The following is a 16,997-nucleotide window of genomic DNA, read 5'->3' on the forward strand; positions in this document are numbered from 1 at the left end:
GAGCAATCTCTCAGACATGTTGGGATCGGATATACCAATCGGTAAAGAAATAAGAACATGTTCAATAACTTCGCCCATAATTAATTATAACCAAATACCGAGTTATAAAAAATATACAAGAAACATTTATTCATGCAAGCAAGATAACATGAAAACATTTGTAGGTGTGCACGAACAGGTGAAGATAAACTGCAAGTTTTATTGTGTAAAAATGTGTGAAACTGAATGTTTATTAAAAGTGCAATAGTATCGTTGAATTTTATGAATAATTGATTGTTCTTGGTAAGATATTATGTTCAATTGTTTTGGTTGGTATTAAAGTTTGAAGGATCAATCGCCTTACATCACAAGTCTGTTTGATGCTCTCCGAGTGCATGCTTATCAAGCGTGTGGGTTTATACATGTGCACTGCTTGGTGCCAAGCAAAAGAGAGGAAGAAGAGAAGGGAAACGGAAGTCTATGTCAGAAGTCACAGGAAATGCACGCGTATCAAAGTTATGTGATGTTTGTGTGAGCCCCACTCCATGCGCGTGTGTGTGCTACTGTACAGAGCTTGTTCTGTGTCTGTGTGTTTGATCTAGACAAAGCGAATTTGATAGGAGTAAACGACTCCTTATAATACCGCCCCCCCCCCAGATAGCTGGAAGCTAAAAGGAAAGAAAAATGGAAAAGAGCATGCAGATGTATGTGGACTAAGAGTATCAGAATGAAGGGGAAAGAGAAAAAAAATTGTTTTAAGAGGTATCGAAGTTTGCATATTTGCGTGGAAATACTACATGATGACCACTTTGAGTCGTGCGTGTTGTAGGTGCAGGTTCAGAGTCTGGAGAATGTATGCCTGGTTCATTACATGGTGTGGAAGCAGCAGACGTAATGACAACGTCTGAATCTGGTATGATGATCGGGTCAGAGGTGGGTATGATTACTGGTTCTGAATCTGAAAAACTGGCAGGAGGAAAATTAGAATCATACGAGCTTTCCAAGAAGGCAGGTTTAACGCGATCTATTGCGATTGTGTCACGCTTACTATTGCGATCGATGACGAAATACTTCTCAGAGCGTTCTAAAACGAGATATGGTCCCTCGTAGAGTGGCTAGAGGAGTCTTCGTATCGAGTCAATGCAGATGAAGATGTATTTGCATGAATGGAGATCAGGTGGGTAGTATGGTTTGGAAATGACAGAGCGCGGTGGTGTATAAATCACTCGAGACATTGCGAGTTTCAAATGGTCAGCATAACCAGAGGTGGTGGTGGTGGTGGTGGGTATGGACCTGTCGACTGTGAAAAATTCCCCAGGAAGGCGAAGAGTGGTTCCAAAAACCATCTACCCACCTGATCTCTATTCATGCAAATACGTCTTTGTCCACATTGACTTGATATGAAGATCCCTCCAGCCATAATATCGAAAAATTAGAAGATCTTCAGTTATTTCATGTAGAAATGTTGGGTTTTTTTTTTTTTTTTTAATGTATTTTATGACCGGGCAACAATCCCCTCCCCCCTCCGCTCTAATTTATTTGGAATTCATAAAATTTAATTGATTTCTTATTTTTATTTGTACTAATTTGTTCTGAATTATTTCAAACAAAAGATCTAACTGTGAAATCCAAATTTGTGAATAGAGATTCGTGTCTTTGTTATCATTACCCCCAAATTCACTCCCGCCTGGAGTGGTGGTAGTAGTACCTGTCAGTTTCATCTACAGATTCAATAGAATCTGTCCTTAGTATGACAGACGCTGTCTCTATGCATAAGTTTGCATTAAATACTTAAAGCAAACCCCATCAATTGATATTTCAAGATTATTCAGAATTTGAAGTCGTCACATCTGGGCTTGCGCATCTACCACTAGTCTCTCCCTTTTGGGCCCCAATTTGTCAACTAGGCTTCAACCCTTGTCCCATCGCTGCAATATTGCATACCTGTACCTGTTTTACAAGTATTTTAATGGAATGTGCTTTGATGAACTCATTGCTCTGGTGCCCCTTCGGCGTACATATCTCCCACAAACCCGCTTAGCAACAAAATCACACCCCTCCACTATTGAGGTCCCTAAATGCCAGAAAGCTTTCTACTCTAATAGCCTTTTCTCTTGAACAGCTAGACTTTGGAATTCCCTTTCTGCTACCTGCTTCCCTGACTGTACTGATAAACAGAAGTTCAAATGTAATGTAAATCAACATCTTGTTAATCTTTCTTAGGCATCGTCCCAATTAGTAGCCCCTTACTTTCAAATGGCAGATGTTTGGGGTGAAGGTGAGTAAAAAAAAAAAAAAAAAAAAAAAAAAAAAGCATAAAAACATTTATCAAAATGGCTGTATTCAGTATTAGAATAATTCCAAAAGGATTGATATGCCATAAAACAGTGAATAATTAAAATTAAACAGCAAAAACATCTTGAAAACATTTTTTTTTTTTTTTTTTTTATCACCTGCACATATTCACTTTTTATTTATTTATGTATTATTTGGATTCTTTGGACTACTATTCTTATCTTAAGTGTTATTTTCACAACATTTCAGTTGATGTAACATCCGACCTTCTTCAGGTATATCTTTATGTCAAACTTGGGAATCTGTACGCAATGAACCGTGGCATAGTGAATAAAGTACTTGGTAAAATTCAGTTGTAAAGTTACATCCTCTGGAGGTTGACGGTTCAATCCTAAATACAGGCAACACTGAAAAATACACTTGCACATTATTTAGGACATCTATCCAGACATGGCTGATGAAATGAGAAGATGCTACTCCCATAGATAAAATAAAGGGTTCCGTTCAAAATTCCGTGCAGATTCTCGAGTTCAACATCTGAAGAAGGTCAGAGGTTACATTAACCGAAATGTGAAAATAACAATGAAAACAGTAATTTGAAGAATCCAGATGATATGAATAATCGATCCGCCTCTCAAAAATTCAGAAACGTTCACTTTTAATGAATTTTTTTTTTTATATCCTAGGTTCATTCAGAACCAGGAGTAATAGAATCCTTATTATTCCTTATCCTCAGCCCACAAAATCAACAGAGATTAGAGCATTCCTTAAATGATCTGGTCCCTGTTGATTTTTGCAGTGGGAGTTTAGTTCTGTGCAGTTCTAGAAGGTCCATCCTCCCAGGCCTTGCTTTCTCCCTTTGAGAAGAGGTTAGTTTATTACTAATCATCTGAGGTGCCCTTACTGGGGAATGCTGACACCGCTGCCCAGGCACTTTTTGCAGGTCAGAGTGCGTCTCCTTGGGGACGCTGACTTCTCAATCCCACTTTCTGTCCCTGGTATCACAGTTCTTGCAGTGGTAGAGAACTATATACCTTCATTTACAGTTACCAAAAACAAGCAGAAAAAAAGGTTTCACCGGTTTCATATACAAAACTTTTGAGTTTATTTGAATTTAAATAGTTTCCATAATTAAAAAAAAAAAAAATAAATCTAACACTCTTAACGGATGTAATTATTCCAAGAGTCATATACGTAGGAAGTTGTGTTAATTGTCCAAAAGCTGTGACCATTGACATACATAACTCAAGTACTGCACACTGCTTAAAAACTGAAATGTTTAAATACTTGCATTACCTTTCACAAAAACATAATTTAATACTAAAGGATTACAACTCGAACAACCCTGTGAGAGATGTTTTAAAAGAAGCTATGAAAACATCTGACATCTGTGACAAGTAAAGAAGACATTAGATGAGACCAGCTGATGATTTGTCAAGATTTATTTTAGTATTTTATTAGTTGATCTTGCAAAAATATTAGCAGCACTAGTTCTAAGTTTATACATATTACAATATGGTTCATATATAAATATGTGTTGAACTGTAAAACACTTACATTTAATGTGCTAAAAATTATGAAGATAATTTGATATTTTCAAATTGCAACTATTTGTTTATGAAAGACTAGGGGTAGTGGGGGCGGCATTGCCTGGTCGTAAAATACAGTTAAATATGATACTTTAATTTAAAGAGTCAAGTAAAAAATTTAAAAAAAGGGTGGGTGAGGGGGCTTGGATGCCATCAGCTAGAAGCGAAACCAAAAGCAAAATTCTGTAAGCAAAAAAATAAAAATAAAAATGCTGCGAACTTGCATAACTTAAGTTTGCAAGTGAACACATTATCGATTGGACCACAACGGCACAGATGTTAATATTTAGCTTTTTAAAATGAAACAACGAATCGACCGTTTGAAACCAAGAGTTTTACTTGACCCCACTTCAAATAAAATGACAGTTCTGCAGGAAATTATTTTTTTCTAATTTTTTGATATTGTGTGTCCGAGAGATTGCTCTTTCTAATGGTACCATGTTCATGTCATTTCGATGCGAATGACAAAAGTTTTTAGTGGTCATACAAACACAAATTTATATAATAGATGTGCCGACCTGTGAAACTGGGAGCTAACATTCTCTTACATTTAATGTGCTAAAACACAATTATGAAGGTAATTTGATATTTTCAAGTTACAATTTGTTTATGAGGAATGGATTAGATTTAATGAAATTGTAGAACTAAACATTCTTGCTTACAATATTTTGTTTTACACATTTTTCATTATTAACAAAAACATTTTTCTGCCTTTTAGCCTTGACTCAATCACTCTATATAATAAAATTTTATATTTGGGTGTGAAACTGAAGTCTTACTGCTCTAAAATGGGTCAATTCTGTAAGCTTTTACTCAAATAAACTCTTTGTAAATTAGTGGTTTTCTAATTACAAATCTCCCATGATATCCAGTTTTCTACAGTTCCTGGCAAACAGGTTTTTTAGAAACTGGGTTCTTGAGCTGATCATTAAGCTTCATAATAATTTTGAGAGCTGTACTTTTGTGATGGTCTATGTCTGAAATTTTTTTTAGAATTTTGTTTTGACAAGTAGGTTTGCTCCCCTCTCTCAAAAGCAGTCATTACTTTCGAGATTGTACTTCTTGATACACCAAACATTTTGATTGTTTTTGTTATTCCAGTGCCTGGCATACAAGCAGTAATTTGATCTATTTGAAAGGGCCATTTTAATGAATTTTAATTCTCTTTGTTTGATGACATCTGAAAAGAATACAGTAGTTTTAGCAAAAATATTAAAAAACACTAATACTCAACCAATAACCATAAAAATTCATAAATGGAGAGCCATTTTTGTAATAAAAAAATAATCCAAAAATGGATGACAAAAGAAATAACTTTATCAGAGAGAAAAGAAATTATTCAATTGCAAATATTAAATATAGTTGTTGTAAGTGAAAATTACCAGCATCAATCAGATTAGAGATTTGAATTGTAAAGAATTCTGGTAAAAAATGCTAGTATTAATCCAGTTAGGGTCAGCAGTGGTTCTTCTCATGTTGAGATGAAAAATTATGATGGAAAATTCAGATATTCAGTATATTTTATACAGAAATTCTGGTACCTTCTTATGACCCCTGGCAGAAGATTACCGGCAACTTGAAATCGGCCAACCAGCCATCTGTCTACATGAATGTAATCTGCATGTAATCGCTCCACCACAGATCCGTTGAGAGGTGATAACGAAGGTAGAGCACGATGAGCAAAGCAACAACAATTGTCATCCCCTATTTGGACACCATGAGGTTCTGCAGGGACTACCATCTTGCAAGAGCTTTGCAATTGTCACAGGCTTCAGATGGACAACACCAGCGTCTTTCCTCCTGTATTAGGGGAATGAATCGGTCGAAGATAACAATAAGGCTCTTCTGGCACTGAAAGCAGGCTCTGAACTCCCCTTGAAAGAGTGGGTAACACTTAACCAGGTCCGAGCAAAGGTTGCCAAAACACGGAAAAACCTGCATCAGTGGAGCTATGTACAGGATGCTCGGTGTCCCTGTGGCATCGACATGCAGACTATCGCACACATTCTCACACCTAAGCGAGGCATACTGTAATCTGGACCTGAGGGATGCCTTTCCAGATGGAGTGAAATGCTATAATGATTATCATCCCTGGGTATAAATATAATCATCCAAATCTTTTTGATTATACTCAGTACACTTATGCCAAAAATATTGCAGCAAACTTTTGATGGTTATATATTTCAAAATCATGATGTGGTGATATTTCCATTATTTCCAATTATGTGTGTGTGTGTGTGTGTGTATGCATGCACACACACACAAACACACACACACACACATATATATATATATATATATATATATATATAAGGTGCCTTAAATAAGTTTCCAGACTTTTTTGTACAGGCCTTTAAAATTGTTGTGGACTCTTGAAAATTAAGTATGTTATTACTATACATTTTATGAGACGACTAACCAATTTTTATGATTTTAGGTTCTAATAAACAGCTACAATAGGAATTAGAATACACCCTACTAAAACCTGATTGTCACAGCTGGTGAATTTAAAAAATGCAATCTGGAGTGAGAACACTTTAAGAGAACAATATGCAATAAAATTCTGTTTTAAACTTGGAAAAAATGCCACAAAAACGTATGGAATACTTCAGACTGGTTTTGAACCATCTTGCATGAATCTAGCATAAGTTTTTGAGTGACATAAGAGATTTAAGAAAGGCAGTGAGTCTGTATGGGATGATGAGAGGTGTGGGAGGAGTAAGGAAGTCAGTTGATTGGCTAAATAAAGAATTTTTTGGATAAGGATTGTCGTGTATCTATAGAAACAATAAGTGTACAGTTTGATGTCAGTGTGGGAACTATACACAAGATTATTCGTGAGGAACTGAAGATGTGGAAAATTTGTACAAAGTTTGTCCCAAGGATGCTCAGAGAAGATCAGAAGGAAAGACGTTGTCATGACAGCAGGGAGATGATCAAGCTGATCAATTCAGATCCTGCAGTTCTTGATGCTCTGGTGGCCTCCGATGAAAGCTAGATTTACTGCAATGATCTAGAGACCAAGAGACTGAGTTTCCAGTGGAAGCATTCTGGCTCTCTCAGACTCAAGAAGGACAATCTTTTTTTTTTTTTTTTTTTTTTTGATAGCATGGACATGATCTACATGTATTGGGTTCTCACTGGACAGACAGTTAACAAGGAATACTATGTTGAGGTTTTAAGGGAGTTCAGGAGGAGATTCCGTCGAAGAAGAGGGCAGCACTCTTCAAATCGGGTCATTTCCACCAGGACAATGCATCAGTCCACAACTCCATCCTTGTCGCAGACTATTTGACCAAGATGGGCATCAACATAGTTGCTCAGCCTCTCTGTAGTCCATACTTTGTTCTCTGTGACTTTTGGTTATTCCCTAAGCTCAAAGAAAACCTTAGAAGCTGTCGTTAGGAGACAATTAAGAGGCTGTGACACAAGGGTCATTGGCACACTCACACAAGAAGACTTCCATGGGGCATTCCAGTTGTTGGAATCGTACAACAAGTGCATCGCAGCCAGAGGAAATTATTTTGAAAGGGACTAGAGTTTCATGTGTGTACTATCAATAAACGTACCCATGTGAAAAAAGTCTGGAAACTTATTTAAGGCACCTCATGCACACACATACACACACTATATATATATATGTAGGAAGCAGGAAATAGAGAGATGAGTATCGTCTGAAGAGAACTTGATATGGGGATCTAAAACAGTTCCCTATTATCAGGTTTGAAACCGATGGTACCAATCTTATCTAAACTTTCTGAAAATAAAAATATAAATACTACGCTCTTATTTTTTGGAATTTTTTTCCTTATAATAGAGCACTCTGCTGGAATCCTTTTTTCCAAAATATGAATAAGTATAAACATTTGTGTGTATGTAGCAATGTAACTTTAATAATTGCACATTGAATTATTGATTTTATTAATTTACAATTAATAAAATATTTATTGAAATCAAATATGCAATGGTGTAAACAAAGAGATTATTTTTAAAATCTTATTTTGAGCTTTGTTATTATTTGCTTTTTTTTTCTCTGTATGACTCGTACAAGACTGGCACTATATTGTTAGTTTTTCTCTCCTGGCATTTATCAGCACATATATCGATGTCTGCTTGCTAAATTGGCATCTCTAACTGGTAGCTTATTTTTTTTTTTTTTGATTTAAAAATTAAAAATAAATCTAAAAAATAATTTGGGTACTACATATAGATATTTTATATATATATATATATATATATAAATATATATATTATATACATATAGTTATTTTGGATTTTTTTTTTTATCAAAAGACAATGTTACTTTAAACGAAAGTTAATTTCAAGTTATTTTTTTTTTCTTCTGAAAATGAATAGTTAAGAAAGACGATTGTAAGCATCCCATAATTGTTTTTTTTTTTTTTTTTTTTCATTAATAGCTTCATTGTGTGAATTCTGCAAACCTGACCCCAAGTGTTGTGCAGTCGGTTCTCTTTATAACGATTTATTTGTTTATCACTGTCACGTATATATAATCATGTTTGTTGCACTTCTACAAAGATATGTGCTGCTAATAAATATATATGCTCTAGCTTGTTCCAGCAGTTTTAACAATCAAATACGGAAACGGTTTTATAACAAAGCTATTTTTATTCAATTATTATTTTACCTGTCAGTGGTCATCGGATGTCTCGAGTAAGGATGGTTTGATGTAAGGTTGGGGTTGACTAGATAATGGCATAACAATTGTGCGTCTCTCTCCGTCTGTTCTGTGTGTTTGGCTTTTATTGACAAATTCTTTCTTTGTTCCATCTGAGGTCAATATGTGTGTACAAAGTTCAACATGATATTTTCTTTGTTTTCTGCTAACGTGGAATTTGTGTGTCTGTGCATGATTTCCAAGTTCCTTTTTCCAACACAAGATGTACAAGTTTTGAATTAGTGAATGAAGAATAAGATATTTGTGAAGGAATTATAGCAACAAATCATTTAATTTCACTTGTGGATGAAAAAAAAATGATTTTCACAAAAACTTCTAAAGATAAGCCATAGTCACATGACCAAGCAAAAATTAAATACCACTTTTGCATATTTTAAATTATATTTTAAAAATAAACAGTTATGTGTCTTTTTTTTTTTTTTTTTTTTTTTTTTTGATTTAAAACAAAAAAAATATTTTTTATCTTTCATCTCCAAACAAGGCATAACACCACTTGGAACATAAAGGCTACTATTTGGGATCATGTTTAACGAGAGTGTGCGTTGATCAGCAAGATGTCTGTTCACATTACATTTAAACTTCAGCAAATTAGTATAATCAGGGAAGCAGGAAATAGGGAGAGAATTCCAAAGTCTAGCAATCTGAGGGAAGAAGCTATTAGAATATAAAGTTTTCCGGCATTGAGTAAGTTGAGAGTATGTATGTTGAGGAGGTTGCAAATGCTATGAGTTTATCAGAGCATATTCGATTAAAGTACTCATAAAACAAGCACAGGGATGTAATATTGTAGTGATGGGACAGAAGTTGGAGCTTGGCCAATAGTGCTAGACCTATAAATTTGAAATTCTTTTTTTTTTTTTTTTTTTTTTATTATTCTGTCTAGGGACTAGTGGTAGATATACCAGTCCAGATGTGCCAACAATACTCCCTGCATGAGCAAATTGTGGCTTTGTAAACATATAGTATGCTCTCTGGTGTGAGTACTTTTCTAACATGATAGAGGGAGCCCACCTTATTTGCAGCAGTCTTGGCAATATCTTTAGAAATAAATGCTAAAATCTCAGAACATGCAAATATTAGGATTCGGTGCATAAATGAACCATAATGATTGATTTTGGCACCACCATAAAGAAATTACCATTTGTAGGCAATACCATGTTTTTAAATATAGTATTGAAAAGAAAAATGTTTTGGACAAATTTGAATTAAAAAAACATTTTTTTTAGTATCAAACTTTATGTACTTAAATTCTTTTACAGGTGTTGCATTGTTGCTACTGACTGTTTTAAAAAAAACTGGACCCGTTGACCCTTTCTGCTTCCTTGCCACACCTGCTACCTCCTTGTCCAGCTGGTCAACTAAGTGTAAGTGTTCAAAATATTTCTTCTTTTCTAACTTTTCTGCTGATTCTGAACATTTCATTAGCAAGTATATTTGTCCGTCATGCACAACAGATTCGGAATGAGAAATCATCTTATACGAGACATGTGTGTAAAAATAGCAAAAAAAAAACGTGAATGAAAATGCTTAAAGTATCGCAATAATTGCAATAGAAAGAACTTGTTCTTCTAACCATACTTTTAGTGGATGACATGTCTCACCTTCGTATAGTTTTCCACATTTACATGGGAACCTATATACACAATTCTTAATCATGATTTTGTCTGTAGGGGGCTTGACTCACACAGAAAAACCCTTCATCGAAACAACTATCCAGAGAGCATGATATCAGCTCCAAGAAATCTGGACCAGACACCAAAGGACACCACTCGGAAACTCATCACAGTTTGTATCCCATACAACTCTTGGCCTTCGGGACAAGATCAAAGTGTAGTATCTGTTCTTCAGATGCTGCACTTCTATTTCTTGTTCTCTTTCGGTGGAGGAGAAATCCTTCACGACTGAGACAATTTTTATTTTTGTACCTTTTCTCCACGTTAAAAAACGACCCTGGTGTCTAACTCTGTCCCGTGGGGAGGCATAGTAAATAGGTACATGAAGGGTTTGTCAGAAAAACTTCCAAGAATATGTAATCCATATGACACTAGGACAATATTCAGAATCCATTCAAGTCTCCGAAAACAGCTTAGGTGTTCTGATTACGTTGAGCATCTATAGCGTTGTGCCATCAGATATATATATTCTCTGGCACGACTCTGTTCCTTCTGGAGTATATGATCTGCTTGGATTAGATCTGCGGTCTACGCGTCGGAATGTAGCAGTTGCTTTTGTTGCCTACAGATTATTTCATGGTTTTTGGCCCACCCCAATGCTTAAGTGCTGCGGCTGAACAGACCAAACCTGCGACGATATACATTCACATTAAACCCTCTATATAATCACACTGGTGTTTGCTCAGAAATATACCGTTGATCTCCTTTCACATTGTGTTCTGCAGTCCTGAATGTGCTGCCTCAGAATGAACATATATCACTGTTACATTTCCAGGGTTCTGTATTGGCTAACTATCATCATGTTCCTAAGTTTTATGCATTCTCTAATTAGTTTAGTAAACTCTGTCTATTGCTAACAGTTTTCTGACTATGGCTTAATCAGGGGAAAATATATAAATTCTATGTAGATAGGAGGAAGAGGAGGTATACCACTTGGACTTTGGGTTAGTGGTAAGGCTAGGGACAATTTCATGTGAACACCTGAAAACTTGTCAAAAAGAAAAAAAAAACAAAAATAATTATTTCTAAAATAGGGAATTAATTTCACATATCAATTTAATGTAAAATAATCCATCATTTTCCAGGCCATTCTAGTATTTTAGGGCAGTTAATCAATTTATTTTTCTGAGAGACCAGCACTGTGTGTGTGTGTGCGCATGCGTGTGTGTGTTTTTAGACGATTATGTGTGGTTTTAAGACGGTTTGTATGGGCAGAGAGTTGTCACTTGGACTTAGGGTTAGTGGCAGGGTTATGAAAGAATTTTTAAGTGGGTGCTATTTGAACTAAGGGTTAGTTGTAGGGTTAAAGGAGATTTTTTTAGAGTGGGGCTTGTCACTCATAGTTAAGAACTGTATGACAGTTTCAAAAGAAGCACTTTTAGTGGGTGAGCTTGTCACTTGGGTCTAGTTTTAGTGGTAGCATAATTTTTAAAAAAATATATATCCTAACTTTTCAAATTGAAAATATGTCAAAATTTGGAGCACTGACTGCTCCAAAAAGTAAGAATGGGCAAGAAATGGGGGATGCAAAACTGATTCCCCTCTACTCTAAATTTTAAATTATTTTTTTCGTCATTTTTTTTTTCACTAAGTCTTTTTTAGGGTATTCACACATAATCACCTAAAGTAGAATCTTTAGTCTTTTTTTTTTAATTGGAAGCAAGAAAGTCATTTACTATTATAATTAAAGTTTGAAAGTTAAGAATATATGAAAATCAATATTTATTGAAGGAACATTTCTTTTATAATAGTCATAAACTGCATTCATTTTCCCAAAATAAACAGAGTTCACAAAACTCACTGAAGCAGTAGCAACCACTGTCGGCTGTTTACTAAAGTAAACAGCCGACAGTGGTTGCTACTGCTTCAGTTTCCAGCTATTTAGTGCTACTAGTCAATTTGTTTATTTTTGCTGTAAACAGGTTAATATTTTTGAGGGGAAATTAATTATAAATGATTGGTATCATAAGAGAAATCAACAAAATTATCATTTTAACACATGAAAATAATAAAAACATTATTGGTCCCCCGACAAAAGGAGGGTGGACCTGTAAATTCACCCTTGTCTGTTTGTCGTTCATCTATCCGCACTTTTCTCAATAACTAGGCCTTGGAAATTTTTGAAATTTTGCACAAACATTAAACATGATATAAATAAAAAAGTAACAGAACGGATTTCCGGGAAAACTCCGGTTGCACCCTAGGAGGGGGGGGGGGGCTTTCAGGTTAAAATGACTAAAATTGACACTTTTGTGCTTATTAAAAAAATGGATGCTTTGGATTTTTATAAAATTTTCTGAAAAGTTGTAACTAACTGATTTCTATATAATTTTATTTGTCTTTATATACTTCATACGGCACAATCACGTTGACACACCGGTTCTCGCCAGATCATCGAAGTTAAGCAACGTTGAGCCTGGCCAGTACCAGATGGGTGGCCATTTGGGAAGGCTAGGCACTGTATGTAGTTTCTGGGAAGGTTGGGCGTGGGGTCAGCACCCTCATGCCGTAAAAAGAACTCAGTCGTTACAAAAGCAATGGACTCTATGCAAAACCTTAATGTACTCTTAATTCAACATTAAAACTGTCACTAAATTATATCATGTTAATTTTATTAGGTTGTACCAAAAGTTTGTAAACACTTGCAAAAATTTAAAATGGACTAAAATTTCAAACAGCCAATGAAAAAGTTAACTTAATTTAAATTGCAATAAAAATTAAAAAAATTTTTTCTATGTAGCCAATAAAAATTTATTGATTTTCTAATTTAATTAAAAAAAAAAACACAATTTTTATTTATAAAAAAAATACAAATGTAGTTTTTCTAAAATTTAAATTATCTTAAGTAAAATTAGTGGATCTTAGGTTTACTTTCGACAGCCTCTTAACTCTCACTTTTCTTATTTTGTATATTGTAACCCCTACAAGGCTGCTCGGGTGCACAGAATTGGGTGGGAGATGCAACCGATGCCAATCCCTGTGGCTTTGCCCGTGTTCTCGTCTAGTGGTCGAGTTCATCTCCATCACCATCGTCCGCTCACTGTTTCCACCTTTGAATCAGCTTCCAAACTGTCAACTGGGCTGTCTGAAAAATAGACTGCCCTCAACACAGCGTTTTCAAACAAAGAAAAAAGTTAAAGCTTAATTGGCTTTTCTTAACATAGAATAATTATTGCTTTCAACTTTACAAACAGTATATACACAACTGGCCTAGTTATGCAAACAGGAGGTGTCAGTTTCTTTAACAAAGTACTTTGTTTTTCTATCGTCAGTATACAGGGAAGAATCAGTTCACAGAGGCATGTGTTTGGAGAAGTGCGTGCCGCCAAGGCGCGTGGCAAAAGTCTCTGTCGATCTTTTCTTCACCTTTTTTTATCAATATCGGTTAGTTGCAACCCCCATCTCTCCCAATATTTCCACAATTGGTGGCCAACCAATCAGCGGCCGCTGCCTTTGTTTCGGTGTCCAATTAATGTCCCACTGAACTCTGAACATCCTGTTGCAAAAGAAAAGAAAATAATAAAAAAACGACCTTTACAATTATTGAAGAGAAAAAAGGGTTTTCAGGTTTTAAAGAGCTTCGTTGCCCCCACCACTCCTCCTGCCACAATCCCAGACTAAATTACCATGTTGGTAAGGCAATAAATGTCCACACGCCAGGAAGGGTGGGTTGTCATGGTCGATTGCCACTCAACGGGTCCCCTTGACCCATTTCCGTGGTGGTCTTTTATCAACAGATAATCATTATTTCAGTCAAGCCACAAACATCAGGCCCAGTCGGCTGTCACATTCCTTAGACCGGATTTTATGACCCCATCGGTACTTTAACAACCAATATTCCTGTCTGCGTATCCAAGTGGCTCTCATAGACAATTTCCATTTATGCTCAGCTACTTGATGGCTATTAACCCTGGGTGGTCTGTCAATTAACATAAGTGTCCTGGCTGTTCTGCTTAGGAATTATTTTTATGACTTTCATTCCGGCGTAAATACTTCTCGGCTATCCATCCTTGGAGCGGGGAGAGATCATTTTGATTATCTATCAAGAACCAGATTTATTCTTTAAAACATCATTAGAATTCCACTGTGCGAATTCTCCTGAATTTGTGTCAATGGGGCCACCCAGACGACAGGCTGTCTCTTAATCAACTAGCAAGGTTCTCCCGGCATCGCCCAGCCCCCATCGGATCACATATTAGTCCTCGCATTCCATGAACGATGTTTCTGATAAAGGGGAAAGAATTGCTGTTTTCTGGGTCAAAATGTATCCCCTACCTATATAGCACTTCTTGTTGGCTAGTTTTTTTGACCTTGAAGTATTTTTTTTAGCTCTTTAAATCAAGTGGCTTTATGTCTTGTCCTGAGTGATTTTTTTTTTATTAAAAAAAAAAAAAAGTTACAGGCCATGTTCTTCAGTCTGACAAACTGAACATTAATTTGGAACTTTCTTACAAAGGTATCATATTTTTTTTTTATCTCTTTCTTTGAAATTTTTTTCCTTTTCAAAAACAAAACTATAAACCGTTCTGAATATTTTTTTTGTATTACTTGTTTTAATCAGACTATTGTTCTCATCTTGATTGTTATTTGTGCAACGTTTTGGTTGGTGTAGTCTCCAACCTTCATCAGGCATGCTAGTCGCCATCTTGGAAAAGAAGAGAAAAGTTACTAGCCCCATAGATGATTTCATATTCTTCAGTTGTTTTTTTTTTCACTGTGGTTTTGTATGTGTAAAAAGAATTCATTGACAAGAGGAGGTAACTTAAAATTTCAATGGTTAAAGGGAGATAATCCTGTCAAACTTTATTAAAGTTACCTCCTCTTGTCATCCAATTTTTTTTTTTTTTTATATATATACATACGAAACCACGGCGAAAATAAAAAAAACAAAAACTCTTAGAATACAAAATCATTTACGGAGCCAGTAACTTTTCTCCTTTCTTTTCCAAGATGGTGACTAGCATGTCTGAAGAAGATCAGAGGCTACACTGACCAAAACATTGCACAAATAACACTCAAGATAAAAGCAATAGTCGTATCAAAACAATTATTATGTTCCTTTGTTTTGTATTATCACAAAGGGACAATCAATGATATTATGTTTTGGAAATTTTGCGATGATGATTGATGATTCGTATTATTTGCATTAGCCTGAGTAATTTTCTTTACTTGAAGTTTATTTTAATAATGTTTTGGACAATGTAACCTCTGACCTTCTCCAATCATGTCTCATTGAGCTTAGGGGCGTCCCACCATTCCCTATGATTTAAATAAAGGGTTCCATTTAAAATTCTGTTTGACAAAACTCGCTTGAAGGTCAGAGGTTATACACTTCTGAGGTGCAATAAAAAAATAAAAACAAAGATGGAAACAATAATTTGAATGATCCAAATAATAGAGAACGATTGATATATGAGGTGCTTTCAATAAGTTTCCAGACTTTTTTGTGTGGGCACTTTTATTGATAATACACACACAAAATTCTTGTCCCTTTCGAAGTAATCTCCTCCGGCTTCAATGCACTTGTTGTACCATTCCAACAACTTCTGTAAGGCCCCATAGAAATCCTCTTGTGTGAGCATGTCAATGACCCTTGTCACAGCCTCTTTCATCTCCTCAATTCTCATAATGACAGCCTCTAAAGTTTTCCTTGAGCTTAGAGAATAACCAAAGGGACCAAGGTCTGTATTATAGAGAAGGTGAGGAACTGTATGAATGCCTATCTAGGTCAAATCGTCTGTGGCAAGAATGGAGTTGTGGACTGGTGCATTCATGCAAATCTTCCACATCTTCAGTTCCCATACTGACTGTGCATTGTTTCTATATAGACACACAAGTCCTTATCCATGAAATTCTTTATTTGGCCAATCAACTCTGGTATTCTGACTTCTTTATTCCTCCAACACCAACATCTCTCGCAGACTCCCTGTTTTCCTTGAATCTCTTATGCCACTCAAAAACTGATGTTAGATTTATGCAAAATGGTCCAAAAGCAGTCTGAAGCATTCCATATGGTTCTTTGGAATTTTTCCAAGTTTAAAAAAGAATTTATTGCATATCATTCTTCTAAAGTATCCTCACATCTAGATTGCATTTTTGAAATTCACCAGCTGTGACAATCAGGATTTAGTAAGGTGTATTCCAATTCCTGTTGTAGCTGTTCATTTGAACCTTAAATCCTAAAAATTGGTCAGTCATCTCATAAGATGTATAGCAATAACATACTGAATTTTCAAGAGTCTACGACCATTTTAAATGCCTCTACAAAAAAAAAATCTGGAAACTTATTGAAGGCATCTCATAACTAAATAATAGAGAACAATTGATAGAACTAAATAAGAAAAAATGTGATAATTGTTTTGTTTTTAAACAGTTGCTATACTAATCTATAAAAGTGAAATTGTCTGTGTGTACATTTCCCTACCAAACTACTCTGTCAATTTTTAGTTTACAGACTCGAGATTTGACATAAGTGGTATTGAGATTTGGGAAAATCTTTTTAACCAGTTTTCGGCCAAAAATTTGGCTGTTAAGGGGTTAAAGTTTAACGATTTGATCTTTGAAAACTCTACCAAACTCCTCCGCCAATTTTGAGTCTAAACACTTGAAATTTTAGATGTAGGTTACTTGGAGATGGGTCAAACTTTTAATTTGATTTGAGCCCAAAATGATAAATGTTAAGGGATCAAAATTTGGGTCAAAGTTTAAAAAAAAATTGACCTCTGCAGTCTCTACCAAATTACTCAGCCAATTTTTGGTCTA

At 35.3% G+C, this 16,997-nt stretch overlaps 1 protein-coding gene across 4 annotated transcripts in view; it reads left to right on the forward strand.

Annotated features, from left to right (window-relative positions):
- The window catches only part of LOC145245720 (golgin subfamily A member 7-like), a 62,975-nt gene that overhangs the window by 25,226 nt on the left and 20,752 nt on the right, over positions 1 to 16,997 (forward strand). For all 4 annotated transcript variants that reach the window (XM_080107260.1, XM_080107258.1, XM_080107261.1 and 1 more), the window contains exon 2: positions 9,822 to 9,926. The gene's annotated coding sequence lies outside the window, so the exon portion shown is untranslated. The remainder of the gene's footprint in view (positions 1 to 9,821; positions 9,927 to 16,997) is intronic.

Source organism: Euprymna scolopes, chromosome 23 (assembly GCF_053919585.1).
Source record: "Euprymna scolopes isolate OS-2025 chromosome 23, ASM5391958v1, whole genome shotgun sequence".
Classification (NCBI taxonomy): domain Eukaryota; kingdom Metazoa; phylum Mollusca; class Cephalopoda; order Sepiida; family Sepiolidae; genus Euprymna; species Euprymna scolopes.